Genomic DNA, 18,107 nt, shown 5'->3' with positions numbered 1-18,107 from the left:
CTTTCTGGATTTGGCTGAAACCACAGGATATGAAGAGCTGCCTGTACATTTTAGTGGGCATTAAGCAGACTATAACTACCACAAAACATGATCATTTACCACAGAATTTAAAATTTTCCAGAGAATACTGAAAGCACCAGTGTAATTCCTGGTAGTGGAGAAAATATAGGAGCCAAGGCCTAGTGGGTCCAAGTGTTTATCTAAAATAGGGAATAATCAGATGGAGCTGCAATATAGGAAAACTTTATGAATTTTGTGTAAGAAAAGATTTCCAGTCTCCTCCCCCGGTATATGGCTATGTAGCGATCAAAGGAAGTTGAGAAATACACAGTTGTCTTCTGGCCCCCGAGTGACTCAGTGAGACCAGAAGAACTACCCAACTGAGCTGGGCCTCCCTCAAAGCCATAATCATGTACAAATGACTATCGAAGCCAAGAAGTCATGGCGTAATTCTTTAGGTGAACAAAGATAGAAGTGGACAGATCACTGGGTATGTCTTCTATATACTAAGCAAAGTAATGAGCTCTGCGTGTGAGAAAAAGATTTCACATCATTCACTGGATTTACAGATTCACTGATATGGGCCATCAGTAGAATATGTTTAAAACAATAGAGATTTACAACGAGAGACCGGAGCCTGGATCAAGGTGCAGCTATTTTAGAGTAGGCCTCCATCTTGTAACTCAGGCCTGAACCCTAAGCCAAAAGCTCCTGAAAAGAGGACAATAAACTTCCCTTGCGATAAACTCCCCTAGCAACAGCCAATCAGCAGATAGCAGGGAAATACCTAAAGTTCCAGGTGTCTTTTCAGGCAGTTAAGGTGCTTGATAACATCCCGAAACCCTGCAGTTTGCCACATACACCCTAGCAGCTCAGGCCCTATACTTTAGCCAATCATTTTAAAAAGCATCAACCCCAAAGCCATCTTACCACCTTTACTAGGTCCATTCCCGCTGCTGGATGCACTAAATCAGAGAGAGAATTTATGGTGATTTAAGAATATTTCAGATGATTTTGCTTACAAAATTGTTGATGTAGTTCAGATGGTCTTAAAATTTCCCTTGAGTTCTGGAATGTGATTTGTATATTGAAGGTTTATGGGCATCATTCAAAGGACTGTGTTACTGAATTTTTCTTAAGTGACTTCTCATTGATGAAAATATGATAGGAATTAAAATCTAGAAGACATATATGGAAAGATGCTATGATTCACGTTTTGCTCTGGACATAGTATAATGCCAAATTTTCCTACATAACAAATTAGTGGAGTTTGATCATGGCATTCTACAGTCAGGTAACTGAGCTTACTCTTTTTTTAAAAGTGAGTGGGAACTGAGAATCACTTATTTTCTTTATGCCTTCAAGTTATAATATTTAATTATTAATGTATGATTTTCTGAAGATTCTTATAAAAGTAATATATGGTATAATGAACATCATCTTCAGGATATCCAGAATATTGAAAATAGTTATTTGTCCAGGAGGCATCAACCATTTCATAAATGGTATAAAAACATAAATGTCAAAATAGGAAAAAAATTTAAAATTACAAAACAAAAAATAAAAAGATAAAAAAAGAACAAAAGCCCCTCAAAATGAAAAATGAGAACATAAAACTCAAAAAAACATAGGGACTGGCACTGTGACGCAATGGGTTAGCACCCTGGCCTGAAGTGCCAGCATCCCAAATGGGCACCAGTTCAAGACCTGGCTGCTCCACTTTTGATCTGGCTCTCCACTATGGCCTGGGAAAGCAGTAGAAGATGGCCCAAGTGCTTGGGCCCCTGCACCTGCGTGGGAGACACAGGAAAAGCTCCTGGCTCCTGGCTTCAGATCAGCACAGCTCCGGCCATTGCAGCCAATTGGGGAGCAAACCACCAGATGGAAGAACTCTCTCTCTGCTTCCCCTCTCTTTGTGTAACTCTGACTTTCAAGTAAATAAATAAATCTTTACAAACCTCAAAAAAATAAAGGTAGAATTAAAATGTGATTTAGTATGGACACAATTTTAAATCCATTCAAAGGATTTTATGGTATGCATCTTCATCAAATTTTAATGAGATTTTAGAATATGAGCTTTCATGAACTTTCTGTGACTTCATGATGAAAAAATGTATGAAAATGCTACCATGAAGAAAATTATGTGTGGGTTTAAATTTTTTGTGCCAGTATCAGCTCATATTTCATTCTGTTTTTATATATTCCACTGTATCCTTAAATACTGATTTTATAGTAACTGTTGCATGTCCCTTTGAACAATGGAATTGGAAATTAAAGACTGAAATGGGTTGAGCTGAAATTTTGGAATCAGATCATTATATATTCCTTTTTGAATAAGATTGCGAAGTGTGAAGTGTACAACATGATTTCCGCACAGTCAGAAAACATGACTCCTTTGAAGTCAGTTACGAGCCAATTTGTTTATTTCTGGACAGAAAGAAATATCTGTCAATTTTTTTTCTAAAAACACTCTTAGCTGCACGTTAGAGTGTAGGAAAATTAGTGATGTTCAGCTGTGAATGTGCTACCATTGAATGAAGTAAAATGATACATTTCAGAGAGTTGGGCGGCCCCCTACTAGATGTGAGTTTTGCAGCTCTGCTTTATAGGGTCGATTACTGTTGTTCCAAAGCACCAGATATGAAGAGATGGTTCCATTTCTGTTGAAATAAAAAGTGAAATAATATTCTCAGATTCTGGAGATATCCTAATTCCTGATTAAAGAACTGCCCCTAAAGATTTCACCTAAGACATGAGGTAAACATCATTAAACCAAGAAAAGACACACACGAGAAGGAACTGATAATACATGTCTCCAGGTTATGAACCAAACTTCACCCTGTAAAAAAATTGCCTTTTCCCAATAATAACCTAGGTTTGCAGAGTGCTTGCTGGTACTACTGTGGAGAAGTTAAGAGGAAGCCCTAAGAAATCATGCCAATGGAGCTCTTGAGTAACTGAGTGGACAGAGGACACAGCTGTGCCCTGGAATCCTCTTCCAATGTAGGATTCCAGTCAATTGCCATACTTGACATGGGGTCAGATTCCAGGAGTGGCATTATTTATTTCACTGAAGATAAAACCTAAGTTTTCTTAGGACATATTCATAAAGTAAACTCAGTATGAGAGAGAGAGTGGCAAAAAAAGTACTTTAAAGCCAAGTGTCACACACTCATAAAGGAGTATTTTCATGAGGTTTCTGAGACTTCATGCAGACAATTTAAGGAAAATATGTGTTAGGAAAAACCATAGATATTATACTTTCTGAACCCAACAAATCCCTACTCTTCATTTTTAGAAGATTCACCTTTATCTTTGAATGCTCTTTGTGTACAAAGCATTGGAATTAACCCCTGATAATGCAAAAGAATAAGGGCAGGTAAACTGAAAGGACCTGGTAGCTTGGAAAGTGTCCATTGGCCGGCGCCGTGGCTCAATAGGCTAATCCTCGGCCCTGTGGCGCCGGCACACCGGGTTCTAGTCCCTGTCGGGGCACCAGATTCTGGCCCAGTTGCCCTCTTCCAGGCCTGCTCTCTGCTATGCCCCGCGAGTGCAGTGGAGGATGGTCCAAGTGCTTAGGCCCTGCACCTGCATGGGAGACCAGGAGAAGCACCTGGCTCCTGGCTTCGGATCAGCGCAATGTGCCGGCTGTGGTGGCCATTGGAGGGTAAATGGCAAAAGGAAGACCTTTCTCTCTGTCTCTCTCTCTCACTGTCCACTCTGCCTGTCAAAAAAAAAAAAAAAGAAAAAGAAAAAGAAAGTGTCCATTGTTGTAGGTGCCTCTTGGGCAATTCTCTACACAGGAATTCCATCCATTCTTGGACAGAAACTGAATGTGTCAAGCAAACATAGAAAACTTGTGCAAGCAGTGCTTACTGTGAGGTTAAATGAAGTGCATGGGGAAAAAAATCCTAAGGAGTCATGGTAACTGTGCTCTTCTGTAACTCAGAAGTCAGAGGACAGTGCACTGGGTGGGCCCATACCAAGCTCAGGCTTGGCATCCTCTCCTGCTGGAGAATTCGCTCAGTCATTATACTGGACACTGGTCTGGTCTGCAGTAGCAGGGTAATTTGTTCTGCTGAAGAAACACCAGGGAGCAGGAAAAATAATGTTAGGTGAGAGCATGATACACTCATGGTGTGGAGTTCAGGAGGTTTCTGAGACAGCTTAGAGATAAGCTTATGAAAAGATACCATTGATGAGCAAATTGACACCTAGAGTAATTGTTCTTTTGGACCAAAACAACTTCCTGTTGTACCTTGATTCTTATATTTTAGTTTTTGTCTTTGAATACCAAATTGTGTTGCAGCATTAGAACTACATTTAATGAAGGATAAGAAAAAAATGAAACAAACTTGTAGCTTGGAAAATGTGAATTCAGTGTTGTGCTTCAAACAAGTGTGAGGAAAACATGAAGACTATGTAGTCTTAGTTTATGGGCCTCATGGGCAATTCTCTACCAAGGAACTTCACCCACCAGGGGAAGAAACTGAAGATATTTCAAGCAAAGTTTAAAACAAACATTTTGAAATAGTAGTCCTTAGTCTTACGTTAAGTAAAATACAGAGAAAAGAAAAGAAAATCTTAAGGAGAAGAGATCCTAACTCAGCTTTCCAGCCACTTGGAATGCAGAGGACAGAGGACATAGGTGGGCCCATCTAGGCTCAGGCGTAGCATCCTGTGCCATTTCGAGATTTTGGCCATTCACCCTACCTGGTATTGTGTCAACAGCAGCGGTAGCATTACAGCACCTGCAGAATGACAAACAAAAGTTGTCAAGATATTTCAGACAACAGACCCATCTCAACATCTGATGGCAGCAAAATAAATTTGAAATCCAAGAAAATTGGCTCCTATTGTGGACTTGAATGAGTTTTCTGATACATCATTAAAATCAGTTTCTTAAAATATGGATAATGAAAAAGCCCATAGTTTAACAATTTTAGAACAAAATTCTTGTTTAAATTCATTCTTAGGTTTTTTTTTCCCCTTTTATCCTTGACTATTATTTGTATCTTAACAATCACAACTACTCTTTCAGAAGACAAAAAGATTTATGATAAAAATCAAAGGTCTGGTAACTTGGAAAGTGCCCATTTGGTGTTTCTCTAGGAGTCAAGGATAGAATAGGAGGAATAAAAAAATGGAGTAGATGAGGTGAATTGCTCCACGGGAAATTCCCTGGCAAGGAACTCCATGCTTCCTGCACAGGATCTGAAGAGTCCAAGCCAAGTTAGAAAACTTCTACAAACATTTCTGCACAATAGTTCTTAGTGTAAAGTTAAAAGATTTGTCCAGAAAGATAAAATACTGGTGCTTTGGCACAGTAGGTTAATCCTCCACCTGCAGTGCCAGCATCTCATATAGGTACCGGTTCTAGTCGCAGTTGCTTCTCTTCTGGTCCAGCTCTCCACCATGGCCTGGGAAAGCAGTAGAAGTTGGCCCAAGTGCTCCAGCCCCTGCACCCATGTGGAAGGCCTGGAAGAAGCTCTTGTCTGCTGTCTTTGGACCGGTGCAACTCTGGCTATTGTGGTCATTTGGGGAGTGAACCAGCAGATGGAAGACCTTTCTCTGTCTCTCTCTCACTGTCTGTAATTCTACCTCGCAAATAAATAAATTTTAAAAATCTTTAAAAGAAATAGAGAAAACCCTAAGGAATCAGGCCAGCTATACTCATAATAAGTAAGAAAAAGAGGAGAGAAAACATCAGTAGGCCCACTGCAAGGTTAGGCCTGGTATCCTCTCCCCGTGGAAGATTTTTGTCAGTCACCATATTTGACACCGAATGGGATTCCCCTGGAGTGTCATTCATTCCATTGCAGAAAAAACTAAAGCTGTCTTAAAATATTTTCATAAGACAGACTCATCTCAGTATCAGATAGTAATAACAAACTACTTTAAATACCAGCATCCTACACTTACAATGGGGATTTTCATGAGGTTTCTGAGACTTCATGTAGAAAGGCTAAGGAAAATATATGTTCTGGATTCATTTTTAGGTGTCTTATTTTTACCTTTGAACACTATTTGTGTAGAAAGCACTGAAATTACCCTGCATTATGGCAAAGGCATAAGGAGATACTGATACTATCTGGTAACATGAAAAGTGTCCATGCAGCGTGCAACTTTGAGACAACAATAGAATAACAATGCAAAACACTTTTCTGATTTTAGGTGCCTCTTGGGCAATTCTCTACCCAGGAATTCCGTCCATTCTTCATGCACAGAAACTGAAGATGTCAAACAACATTAGAAAACATGTGCAAGCATTCTAGAAAGCTTAGTTCATACTGTGAGGTGAAATGAAGTTTATCGGGAAAAAATATCCTAAGGAATCATGTCAACTGTGCTCTCCAGTAACTCAGAAGACAGAGTACAGTAGACACGGGTGGTCCCATAGAAGGTCAGACTTCTCATCTTCTACCACTGGAGGATTTTGGTCAGTGAATATACATGACACTGTTCTGGTTTGGAGTGGTGGGAGAAATTTCTTATGTTGAAGAAAAACCAGGGGTTGTCTTAGTATATTTGAAGACAACATATTCATTTCAACATGGAGCAACAGTAAAAGAAAAAATATACTGAAACATAATGCACCCATGATGTGGACTTCATGAGACTTCTAAGAGGTAAGTTTATGTAAATACAATGGATGAGAACTTGATGCACAGGTTTAACAATTTGGGGGAGCAAAACAAGTCCTAATGCTAACTTCCTTCTTACATTGTTTAATTTTTGTCTTTGAATACATTGTGTACTGACCGCTACACTACCCCTTGGTAAAGCCAAAGGAAAAGGATGGAAAAAAATGAAAGAAACTGGCAAGTTGGAAAATTCCCACTCAGTGTACTCCAGCAAACAAATGATAGAAAAACATGAAGCAAAACACTAGTCTTAGTTTAGATACCTCAATGACAATTCTCTACTAAAGTATTCCTTCCTGTGAGGAAACTAAGGTTTTCAAGCAAAGTGAGAAAACTCAAACAGATATTTTTGAAAAGTAGCCCCTAGTGTTAGGTTAAAGGAAGTGCATAGAAATGAAGAAAAATACTAAGGACTGACACTAACTCAGCTCTTTAGTAACTCAGAATGCAGAGGACAGAAGGCTTCAGCTGCCATTGCAAAATGTTTTTACTCGGTCATCATACCTTACACTGGTGCACACTCCAGGGTAGCATTAAATCACCTGTGGAAGGTAAATCAAAAGTTTTCTTAGGATATTTGCAGAATGCAATCATTTTATCAACTGACAACAGGAAAACATTATTTGAACCCATAGAAATATATGCTCATAATGTGGATTTTCATGAGTTTTCTGACACAAGAGAAACATAGGTTTATAAAGAGAGGTACAATGAGAAAGTGGCTCATAGATTTAATGATTCAGCAACAAAAATGCCAATTTCAAATATATCCTTAGATTCCTTATTTCTATCCTTAAATATCATTTGTGACTTAACAATTGCAAACACCCCTCAATAAAGAAAAAGCCAGGTATAGACAAAAGGAAAGGATACGGTAACTTGGAAAGTGCCCATTCCGTGTTCTGCTGGGAGCCACACAGAGAACAACATGAAACAAAAGCTTTGCCTTAGATTAGAGCCCTCAAGGACAATCTCTGCTGAGCAATTCCATCCTTCCTGGATAACAACTGAAGAGACCAAGTCAAGTTAGTGGTCACATGAATATTTTGAAAATGGATTCTTTGTGTAAACTTAAAGAAACTGTATGGAAGTAAGAAGAAATCCTAAGGAAATACACCAAAGTGCTTTTCAGTAACTAAGAAGATAAAGTGCAAAAGGAAAGTGTGGTTACACTCTAGATTTGGGCTGAAGATCATGGTCAGTCACACACCTTGACACTGATTGGATTTCCATTGTGGTGTTACTTATTCTGTTGATGAAAAGAACTAAGGCTGTCTAATGGTGTTTTCAGAAAACAGGCCCATATCAATATGCACATGGTTTAAAATAAATTATTTTACACCCCACCATGTTTAATTCATAATGATGATTGTCATGAACTTTATGGTACCCCCAAAAGAGAAGTAAAGGAAAATGCATGAGAACAAAACAGAGGCCGGCGCCGCAGCTCAATAGGCTAATCCTCCGCCTTGCGGCGCCGGCACACCGGGTTCTAGTCCCGGTCGGGGCACCAATCCTGTCCCGGTTGCCCCTCTTCCAGGCCAGCTCTCTGCTGTGGCCAGGGAGTGCAGTGGAGGATGGCCCAAGTGCTTGGGCCCTGCACCCCATGGGAGACCAGGAGAAGCACCTGGCTCCTGCCATCGGATCAGCGCGGTGCGCCGGCCACAGCGCGCCTACCGCGGTGGCCATTGGAGGGTGAACCAACGGCAAAAGGAAGACCTTTCTCTCTGTCTCTTTCTCTCGCTGTCCACTCTGCCTGTCAAAAAAAAAAAAAAAGAGAACAAAACAGATAGATAGGAGAGTTGTTTTGAAAAATACAATTCTTATTTTAAATTTCTTCAAGATTTTTTTTTGTATTTGAACAGCAGCTGAGAACAAAGCATCAGATGACCTTAGGATATAGCAAAGGGTAAAGATAGAAAATCCCAAAGTTTCTGGTAACTTGCAAAGTGCCCATAGAATGTGCAACTGTGGCCAGTGAGAGAAGATGTGCTTCCACATGATGGTCTTGTACAGGTGTCACATGGGCAAATCTCTATCGAGGAAATACATCCTTCCGTGGCAGAAACTAAAGGTTTCAGGAACATTAAGAAAACATAGCCAAACATTCTGGGAAAAGTAGCTCTCAGCATTAGCCTGAAAGCATGGTAGCCATATTGAAGAGGAGTTCTCAGAACTTATGCCACATGAAATTTTCAGCATCTCATAGATCAGAAGACATAAAACATATGGACCCCTACTGAGCTGAGGCATGGTATCATTTGCCACTGAAAGGCTCTAGTCAGTCACCATGCCTGATTCTGGGTCTGACTCCAGTGAGACTATCATACTTCCTGTGGAAGAAAAAACAAAAGTTGCCTAAGTAGATTTTCAGATGCAGATCCAACTCCATGTCAGAAAGCAGGAACACAAGTGATCTCCAACCCAAACAACACATTCTCATAATGTGGATGTTCACAAGTTTTCTGAGACATAATAAGGCTAAGTCTATAAAAATTCAAATTAGGAGAAAATGGGGAGATGTTGTCATGTTTTGAGAGAAAAACAACTGGCAAGTTGAAAATCATTCTTAGAGGTTTGTTTATGTCCTTGGCAATCATGTGAGTTTAAAGAATTTCCCTTCCACTTGGAGAAAATGAGACAACAGTCACAGATGAAAAGAAAGGATCCAGTTGTCGGGGCTAGTGGCCCTGGCCCGACATGAGATGCAGCAGGCTGACGCTGTCCCTTATCTAATCCTGTTTCCTGTACTTTTGTTCTGTAGGCACAAGATTTTTCATCCCACATTCCTGCAGGCAGGATGTGACTTCTGATGAAGGTTTATGATGTTCTTTGCTCTATCTGCAGAGCTTGTACCCTGATCTTTGCTACCTTGTAAACTTGTTTCGTTCCTGTGCTATGCATGATTGCACACAATGAATGTTATCTGTATGGGGCCTGGGGTATATACCCTTGTGTTTCTTGGTGCTCGTGGCTAGAGACTGAAGGGTTTCCTTAGGGAGACTGCCTCCAGTCCCTCATCGCCGGGCCCCCTACTTTGGCTTGGAACGCGACGAGGCAATAAACGTGGTGATGAATTGACTGACTGCTGCGTGTCTCTGTGTGGTTTGTCAGGTGGCCTCCGACATCCAGTAATTCAGAAAGTGCTCTCTCCATGTCCCAGTGGGAGCCACGAAAGAACAATATGATGCACAACCCGATTCAGGATCCAGGATCCCTCCCCCAAATCGGAGCTGCAGTGGGCGGGGAGCAGCCATCTTGTTTGTTTACATATGGGCTTAAAGGAGAACTGCCTCTGCCTCCACACGAACCTTCGGAGGTGGGGCCCAAAGGTGGAGTGGAGGGACACTGCACTCCTTGCGCAGGGGCAGGCAGCGAGGGAGGGCAGCTCATAGCCCTGACACCAGTCTACTCAAGTTTCCAGAAAGAAAAAAAATTAAATAGCACCCACAGGAAGAGGGCAGGATCCAGGGGGATGCACTGAAGGATCGAAAACGCAAGGATCCTTAGGAGCCGCCCCACCCACAATCAGAGCTGCAGCAGGCAGAGTGCAGCCATCCTGTTTGTTTACATTCGGGCTTAAAGGAGGCTGGCCTCTGCTTCGGAGGAGGAAGCAGCAGGGGCAGAGTCCAAAGGTGGTCTGGAGCTACTTGACACTCCTCACGCAGGAGGTGCAGTGAGAGTGGCTGACCAACAAACCCCAGGCACAGACACATAAGGGCGAACATAGGAACAAGGAAACCAGCCCCCAAGGGGCAGAGATTGGCACCTGAAAGCCCTGACACCAGCCCACACAAGTTACAAAAAATAAATAAATAAGCAAAACATAAATAAGCAAACTCTAGAAGCAGAGCAGCCTGCTTACACTGGATATTGGTACAGACTCAGCAGCCCACAGCAGAGGGAAATCAACCTGAAAAACCACCCAGACGGAATGCCAAAAAACAAAACAAAAACCCACAACAAGAAGATAGAAGAACACATAAACTTGCCAATGGAGCAGGCTAAACCAACCATAACAGAGGCTGAAGAAGAAGAATTTTAAACCATGCCAGAAAAAGAATTCAGAAAATTAATAATAAGATTACTTAGAAATAATGAGAAACAGTGTCGAGAGTGGAATGAAAAACAAGCCCAAGGATTAGAGATCCTAAAGAGAAGCCAGAATGAAATACTGGAAATGAAAAACTCAATTGACCATATAAAAACACCGTGGATTCCCCCGGAAATCAAACAGATGAAATAGAAGACCGAATATCAGAATTCGAAGACAAACTTCCAGAAATAATACAGTCAGTTCAAACGCAGGAAGAAGAAATGAAAAAATTAAAAAAATATGGTCGGAGACCTACAAGATTCAATCAAACGGTGTAATGTTCAGTTAATAGGAGTCCCTGAGGGGGTGGAAAGAGAGAATGGATTGGAAGGTGTTTTCAATGAAATAACATCAGAAAACTTCAAACAAAGGCAACTGGATAACAACAGGCAAATTCAAAGATAGCCAGGACTCCAAACAGGGTAGACCAGAAGAGAAATTCACCATGACACATTGTGGCAACACTCAGCTCAGTGACACACAAAGAACAAATCCTAAAATGTGCCAGAGAAAAACGACAGATCACATTCAGGGGTAAGTTAATCAGACTCACCCCAGACTTCTCATCACAAACACTACAGGCAAGGAGACAATGGCATGATATATTTCAAGTTTTAAAAGACAAACAATGCCAACCTAGAATACTATACCCTGCAAAGCTATCATTTATGAATGAAGGGGAAATAAAGATCTTCCAAGACAAACAGAAACTTAAAGGATTTGTAACCATGCATCCAGCCCTACAACACTTGCTCAAAGATGTGCTGCACACAGAAATACAAAAACAAGAACTTCACTACCAAAAAAAGCGAATGTAGAGTAACCTACACACAAAGTTCAAAATACATAAACAGCTCCTTTAGGAAACATGAATGAGAAAAGACAGTACTTAACAGTAATCACACTGAATGTGAATGGTCTTAATTCTACTACCAAAAGACATAGACTAGCTGATTGGATCAAGAAAGAGAATCCATCTATATGCTGCCTTCAGGAGACACACCTTATCAGCAAAGATGCACGCAGACTGAAAGTGAAAGGATGGAAAAAGATACTCCAAGCTAACAGAAATCAAAAAAGAGCTGGAGTGGCCATCCTGATATCAGACAAAATAGACTTGAACATAAAAACTATTAAAAGAGACAGAGAAGGGCACTATATAATGATTAAAGGATCTACCCAACAGGAAGACATTACTATTATAAATGCATACGCACCTAATAACAGGGTGCCTGGCTACCTGAAAGAATTACTAAAGGATTTAAAGGGAGATATAGATTCAAATACAATAGTAACAGGGGACTTCAACACCCCACTCTCACCAATGGACAGATCAAACAGATGGATAGACCAATGGAACAGAATAGAAACACCGGAGATCAATCCAAACATCTATTACCAACTCATATTTGACAAAGGACCTAAAACCAACCCCTGGAACAAGGACAGCCTCTTCAACAAATGGTGATTGGAAAACTGGATGTCCACATGTCGAAGTATGAAGCAAGACCCCTACCTTGCACCTTATACAAAAATCCACTCAACATGGATCAAAGAACTAGAGATGCGCCACAACACCATAAAACTAATTGAGAGCATAGGGGAAACCCTTCAAGATATTGGAACAGGCAAAGAATTCCTGGAGAAGACCCCAGAGGCACGGGTAATCAAAGATAAAATAAACAAATGGGATTACCTCAAATTGAAGAGTTTCTTTACAGCAAAGGAAACAGTCAAGAAAGTGAAGAGGCAACCGACAGAATGGGAGACATTATTTGCAAACTACACAACAGATAAAGGATTAACAACTAGAATCTATAAAATGATCAAAAAAACACCACAAAATCAAAACAAACAACCCAATAAAAAATGGGCCAAGGTCCTTAACAGACATTTTTCAAAAGAGGAAATCCAAATGGCCAACAGGCACATGAAAAAATGTTCAGGATCCCTAGCCATCAGGGAAATGCAGATCAAAACCACAATGAGGTTTCACCTCACCCCGGTTAGATTGGCTTACATACAGAAATCAACCAACAACAGATGCTGGCGAGGATGTAGGGGAAAAGGGACACTAATCCACTGTTGGTGGGAATGCAAACTGGTAAAGCCACTATGGAAGACAGTTTGGAGAGTCCTCAGGAACCTGAATATAGCACTACACATGACCCAGCCATCCCACTCCTTGGAATTTACCCAAATGGAATTAAAGGGGAGAAAAAAGAGCCATTTGCACCTCAATATTTGTTGCAGCTCAATTCACAATAGCTAAGACATGGAATCAACCTAAATGTCCATCAACGGATGACTGGATAAAGAAACTATGGGATATGTACTCTATGGAACACTATACAGCAGTAAAAAAACAATGAAATCCGGGCATTCACAACAAAATGGAGGAAGCTGGAAAACATCATGCTGAGTGAAATAAGCCAGTCCAAAAGGGACAAATATCATATGTTCTCCCTGATCGATGGCAACTGAACGAGTATCTAAAATGATACCCATTGAAGTGAAATGGACACTATGAGAAACAATGACATGATCAGCCCTTGCCTAGACTATTGAGGAACAACTTACTATTTTATTCCTTTTAGTATTTTTGTTGTTGTTATTGTTGTTGCTCTGTTTGTTCTACATACGACCACTGGTTGAACTCTGTAATCAATACACAATCATTCTTAGGCATTTAAAATTAACAGAAAAGTGATCTCTATTACATAGGAGTGGGAATAAGAGAGGGAGGCGATATATAGGTTGGCACATGCTCACTCGGACTTACCTCCAATGGTGGCACTAGAAATGCGCCAGGGGATTTCAACTCAGTCTTACCAAGGAGGCAGGTACCAATGCCAGTGCACTTGGTAAAGTGATAAGTATAAATACACAACCGATCCAAAAGATAGGGTATATGTCGAAGAGATCTCACAAATAAGACCAGTGTAAGCAAATAATGAAGGATAGAATTAAAAGGCAAAGAATGATCCTGCGGGGGAAGCAGGACACACAGCAGACTCATAGAATGGCAAACGCCCAAAACAGCACTCCTGCCTCAGAATCAACCCTTGGGACATTCGAATCTGGCTAAAAGGTCCATGAGAGTCTCACAGGCATGGAAAGCCATGACACGGTGGCAAAAATAATCTAAATGAAAGATCCTGGTGAACAAGACCCCAGCAGAAGGAGCAGGCCATCAAGGAGAGAGGCGCTTTTCTCTGAAGGGAGGAAGGAACCTCCACTGTGATACGGCCTTGACTAAACAAGTTCAGAGTTGGTGAACTCAAGGGGCTTCCATAGCCTAGACAGCTCACTGCAAGATTCTCGGGTGATTGCTGATGTCATAAATAAGTGCCAATTGTTAAATCAACAACGGGAGTCACTGGGTACATGCTCCCCATGTAGGATCTCTGTCCTTAATGTGTTTTACTATGAAACTTATAAACAACACTACTAGTCGAACAATACCCTATACCTTGTGCAGTTGTGTGAGGGCAGCCTGTTGAAATCCTTGCTTAGTATATATACTAAGTTGATCTTCAGTGTATGAAGGTAATTGAAAATGAAACTCAATGAAGGGCGGGATGGGAGAGGGAGTGGGAGAGGAGAGGGCCGTGGGAGGGAGGGAGGTTGGGGGGGAAGCCACAACACTACAAAAGTTTCTCTTTGTAAATTCACATTTATTAAATAAAAAAATTCAAAAAAAAAGAATAATATGATGCACAACCCACTGTCCCTAGTACAGGAGCCACATGGATAACTCCATCAAGGAATCTGGTCCCTCCTGGACAGCAACTGAAGACTTAAATTCACATGACAAAGTCATGCAAATATTTAGGCAAGTTTATCCTTCATGGAGGGCTCCAGAAATGTAGATACGATGCGACAAGCTACTAAACAACCATGCCAACTCTTCAGTAAAGCAACAGAGTACAAATGACATGTCTGACAAATGCCAAGCTCAGGCATGCCCTTCTCTTTGCATGGAGGATTTGGGCCAGGTATATGTGTGGAAATGGTTAGGATTTCCCTGTTGGTTAGATTGATTCTGATGCAGATATACCTAAAATTGTCTTAGGATAGGTTGAGAAAACACATTCGACCTGCTATTACAAGCAAATCAATGATTTGACATCCGAGCAAATGGTACTCAAAATCAACACTTTCTGGAGGTTTCTGAGACATCATAAACTAACAATCAACTACATATCAGAAGTACCAAATGCAAAGATAGAATACTACAAGGAAAAAAGTGTATGGCACGTGGTGGTATAGAACTTGTGTACCAAGCATTGCAGTGACCATAAACAGCTGCAAAAGCATAAGGAGAGAGAAACTGAACATCTTTGTAATCTTGGAAAGTGCATATTGAGTGTGCACCTGTGAGGCCAGTGTAGAGCCACAGGAAGCAAACTGGCTATCTCAGTAAATGTGCCCCAAGAGCAATGTTGTACCTAGGAACTCTATCCTTCCAGGACAGAAAATCAAAGGTTTCCAGCAACCTAAGAAACACAAAGGAAAAATTGAAAAAGTAACCCCTAGTGTTCAGAGAAAGGATCAGCAGAGAATATCAAAGGAACTTGTAAGGCATTCTGATATGTGAGCACATCAAGTGCTCAAGAGAACAGAGGTTAGAACAGAAGTGTACCCAAAGGGAGACTGGTGCTAGCAGCATTGGACACAGTTTGGGTTTGATCAGTTATCATACCATCCTAAATGTCAGATTCCCATGTAATCATCAGGTCTTTGGGCAAGGGAAAGAAAATAAGTCCTCGGTGATTTTTCAGACAGTATACCCATTTCCACATCAGAGAGGAATAAAATCAATATCTCTGAAACACAGAGATGAACACACTCACAATGGATATTCCTGACAATTCTGACTCATGATCCCGTACAGGGAAACATGCATTATGGGAAATGGCTCATGGATTTCAAACAGCTGGAGTAAAATCATTTCCTGTGCTCCACTCATTCTTAAAGGTTTTCTTTCTGTCCAAGGACATATCTTGATACTCCTAATTGCAAAGACAATTCCAGACATCCAAAGAATAGAGAAAGATGTAATGAGAGATCTGGTAACGTACAAATGGGACAAATGGTGTCTACTTGGGAGACAAGTAAAGTCACAGGTAGTCCAAAAGTGTTTTTTAGTTTGGCATCATCTCAGACGATATCTGAAAAAATTTCTACTATATTTACAAATGTTCGAATGGGGAAAACAGGAATGGAACGACATGCAAATGTAGGTGCAGGTTGGCTCCACTGCACACTGCAGCATTAGGTTCAGCGAAAAAACTTGACACTTGACACTTGATTAGGGTTCTGCTATTATATCATCCATGGAAGGATCCAGGCATACTGAATTGAGTGACTGAGAAGACAGATTCCATTCAGCATTAGTATAGAATAACAAAAAATAATTTCCTAACTAAACAGTAAGGAAGAAAAACTAAAAGGCTCGGAGAACATTCAAAAATGCCGAGTCATTATGCAGCAGTGTTCAGCCAATGATAGGATTCATGAGGACAAATGGCAGTCAGGGAGGACACGACTTGCACACGAGCACCTCTACACTGAAGAAACGCATCTATATTGAGCAAAAGTATGAAGATTCCAAAACAGGTTGAAAACACAGACACGTTGTCAGAATAATTAGACACTTAGCAATAACATTCCACCACAAAAATGTCACATCAAAAGGAACAAAACCAGTAACTCTAAAGCACAAACCACACATGAGCCAAAGAGACTGCTCATAAGTTCAACTGAGGGCGCTACAAGTTTGGGGACAACCTTGTGTAACAAGATTAGAGAGACCACAGCACCTACAAAGAAACAGAAAAAAACAGAAAATCTTGGATTCACAGAAAGAGGACACTGAGAAAAATCTCCTAAATCATGGCAAATTACAGGAAACAAAATACATATTAGAGTGCAAAGACAAAATGGTCACGGAGAGAGACTGTGCCACTAAGGGACAGAAACAAAAAAAAAAGAAAACATTTAAGGAAGGTTAGGAAAAGCGAAGCAAAAGAGATTCAAAAAGCACTTTTAAACAAGTTCAAACACTGATAGACAAAATGAAAAATACATGAAAGCAAAAGACAAGGGAATCTTAGGACACAGGACAACTTCTAGGAAAAAATAATCACTAGGAGACAGCTTCCCGACCAAGAGGGAATAGGAAAGCCCTCATTCTCACTCCAGGAGCTCTGGCAACTCAGCACGGGCGTGTGCCTACGCAACAAAAAATCCCACCGAAGGGAAACTGAAGGCAGGCACCAGGGCCGGGCCGGGGAGGGGCCGGGGCAAGGACATCTCAGGAGAAGCAGAGGCCCAGAGGACCATCCTTGCGGAGCGCGGCGTGCCCGCGCCTAAGTCCCCTGCGCACACTGGGCCACCAGGGGCAGTGGGGCACTCCACGCCAGGTCCTGGGAGCCTTCTGCACTCGCAGCCTGCGTGGCAACTCAAGGCATGCTGGTGGGACTGCTGCACCGGACGGGGCCATGGCAGGAGCAGACGTGGGGAACAGGAAGCATAGCCCCCTCCCGGACGGGTTAGGAGACCCCAGCGGGGAGAAACGGACGCCTTGCACACAGGCCCAGGCAGCGTGCAGCCAAGCTGAGAACCCGGGAGCACACACGGCCCCGTGTCGGAGCACCCGACTCGCACCGCGGCCCCTCTCTCTGCCAGGAAGCACATCCTTCCTGGCAGAGAGCCGAGGATGCCACCGCAGCTCCAGAGCACTGGCCAGGGGTTCGGGACCAGGAGTCGCTGGGCGACCGCTTCCCGGTCCCGGAGGGACTAGGAAAGCCCCCTTCTCGCTCCAGGAGCTCCGGCAACCCCGCGGGCACCCAGGGGCAGAGGACACAAGACGCCCGGGCCCCTACCGTGGTCGGGCTCGGTGCAAACGTCGGGCGCATCCGTGCGCGAAGGCGGAACGTCCGGAAGAGGTTCCCGGGTGCCGGGCTCCGCCGTGTCTGCGGAAGAAGAGAGAGAGTACATAGCATACTTGGCCTGAGTTGAGTGAGGGTCTTTTCAGACAACACACCTGCCTCCGCCTAGAAGATCAGGCAGAAAAGGTTCTCCCAGCCCCACATCTCCCCTCGCCTAACGTGGGTACCTAGGTCAGTAAGGAGAAGCACGGGCGTGTGCCTACGCAACAAAAAATCCCACCGAAGGGAAACTGAAGGCAGGCACCAGGGCCGGGCCGGGGAGGGGCCGGGGCAAGGACATCTCAGGAGAAGCAGAGGCCCAGAGGACCATCCTTGCGGAGCGCGGCGTGCCCGCGCCTAAGTCCCCTGCGCACACTGGGCCACCAGGGGCAGTGGGGCACTCCACGCCAGGTCCCGGGAGCCTTCTGCACT

General features: G+C 42.3%; 1 long non-coding RNA gene across 1 annotated transcript; it reads right to left on the bottom strand.

Annotated features, from left to right (window-relative positions):
- Window positions 1-2,401: 2,401 nt before the first annotated feature.
- Window positions 2,402-17,715, bottom strand: LOC133765473 (uncharacterized). The gene is made up of 4 exons (XR_009866595.1): window positions 17,631-17,715; window positions 7,149-7,186; window positions 4,714-4,751; window positions 2,402-2,660 (listed from the first exon to the last, which is right to left on the bottom strand). It is a non-coding gene; the product is annotated as an uncharacterized LOC133765473 (long non-coding RNA).
- Between the last annotated feature and the right edge of the window lie 392 nt (window positions 17,716-18,107).

Source organism: Lepus europaeus, chromosome 8, assembly GCF_033115175.1.
Source record: "Lepus europaeus isolate LE1 chromosome 8, mLepTim1.pri, whole genome shotgun sequence".
In the NCBI taxonomy this organism is placed as follows: Eukaryota; Metazoa; Chordata; class Mammalia; order Lagomorpha; family Leporidae; genus Lepus; species Lepus europaeus.
This window is presented reverse-complemented; position numbering and strand designations above follow the sequence as displayed.